The sequence below is a fragment of the Bos javanicus genome, chromosome 6, assembly GCF_032452875.1.
Source record: "Bos javanicus breed banteng chromosome 6, ARS-OSU_banteng_1.0, whole genome shotgun sequence".
Classification (NCBI taxonomy): domain Eukaryota; kingdom Metazoa; phylum Chordata; class Mammalia; order Artiodactyla; family Bovidae; genus Bos; species Bos javanicus.
In genome coordinates, this window is record NC_083873.1 from 72,369,540 (window position 1) to 72,371,426 (window position 1,887).

General features: G+C 42.1%; 1 non-coding gene across 1 annotated transcript; it reads left to right on the top strand.

The window, feature by feature from the left end:
• The first annotated feature begins 371 nt into the window (after window positions 1-371).
• On the top strand, window positions 372-498 carry LOC133250145 (U6atac minor spliceosomal RNA). The gene has a single exon (XR_009737255.1). It is a non-coding gene; the product is annotated as a U6atac minor spliceosomal RNA (small nuclear RNA).
• Window positions 499-1,887: the final 1,389 nt, after the last annotated feature.

Genomic DNA, 1,887 nt, shown 5'->3' on the forward strand with positions numbered 1-1,887 from the left:
AAGATCTATTTCTCTCCAAATTCACCTCAGTTGTGCTTCTGTCCTAGTTATTGAGCAAGTGATGTACCCCTTGCTGTAGCTTAGAAACAATGCTACAGTCATTGATTATAACTTTGGTGTTTTAACTTAGCACCTCTTCCCCCTTCTTGCCAATGGCTCTGTCAATTTCTCAGCCTAACTAGGATCATGGCATCCGGTCCCATCACTTCATGGCAAATAGATGGAGAAAAAGTGGAAACAGTGGCAGATTTTATTATCTTGGACTCCAAAATCCCTGCAGATCATGACTGCAGCCATGTAATTCAAAGACACCTGCTCCTTGGAAGAGAAGCTATGAAAAACCTGCACAGCGTATTAAAAAGCAGAGACATGTGTTTTATGAAAGGAGAGAGGGTTAGCACTCCTCTTGACAAGGATGGAAGAGGTTCTCGGGCCTGACAACATGCATACGATTAAGGCATTGCCTACCTACTTTGTGGCATCTAACCAAATTTTTTTGTGCTTTCCAAAGTAGGGGGATTTTAAAGGATGATTTATCTTCTGAAAAATAAACATTAAATTTGAAAAAAAAATTTTTTTAATTAAAGACCACTTTGCCAACAAAGGCCTGTATAGTCAAAGCTATGGTTTTTCCAGTATTCATGTACGGATGTGAGAGCTGGACCATAAAGAAGGCTGAACACCAAAAAATTGATGCTGGAGAAGACTCTTTAGAGTCCCTTGGACAGCAAGATCAAACCAGTCAACCCTAAAGGAAATCAGTCTTGAATATTCATTGGAAGGACTGATGCTGAAGCTGAAGCTCCAATACTTTGGCCACCTGATACCAAGAGCCAACTCACTGGAAAAGACCCTGATGCTGGGAAAGATTGAGGGCAGCAGGAGAAGGGGAAGACAGAGGATGAGATGGTTGGATGGCATTATCGACTCAATGGATACGAGTTTGAGCAAATTCTGGGAGATGGTAAAGAACAGGGAAGCCTGGTGTGCTACAGTCCAGGGGGTCGAAAAGAGTCAGACATGACTTAGCGACTGAACAACAAAGTTTTTGCCAAGAGCCAAGGAAATGCTTGTTGACGCTATATCAAGAAAACAAGGCAATCACTTGTTCATCTCAGTATAGGGCTGGTGGTGGTTTAGTTTTTAAGTGACTCCTGTGACACCATGGACTGTGGCCCACCAGGCTCCTCTGTTCATGGGATTTCCCAGGCAAGAATACCAGAGCATTCTAGGGTTGCCATTTCCTTCTGCACAGTATAGCGTTAGCAGGACCTTAGTGCTAAAGCTTGAAATGTAATGGGTACGTAGACGCCCAGGGACTTCTCTTGCAGGTTTCATGAGGGGAGAAAAAAATGGGGAGGTGAAATGTCCCTTCTCTATGCTCGAGAGATAATTGCAGGTACAAGAATAAATAGGTGTGTAAGAATAAATCCACACTAATGTCTAGACAGAAAAAAGTATTAAAAAGAAATCAAGAGAAATTTGCCTTGCTGGGATTAGCATCTTAGAACCAGAATAATGAAAACATCAGCAATTGCTCCCAAAGATCACTGTATTAGTCAAAGTTCTCCAGAGACAGAACAAATAAGATAGAGGTAAAGACAGAGTCAGAGCCAGAGATAGAGGCAGAGGTACAGGTAGATTCGTGGAGATTTCTTGTGAGAGATTGGCTCATGTGAATGAAGGCTAAAAATGCTGAGAAGATTTGCTGTCTGTAAGCTGGAGACCCAGGAAAGCTAGCAGCATAATTTAGTGATATTCCCCAAAACACCGAAGTCACAATCAATGACTGTTCATTTGTTTCTAAGCTACAGCAAGGGGTACATCACTTGTTCAATAACTGGGACTGAAGCTCAGTTGAGACGAACTTGGAGAGAGTTTTTCTTG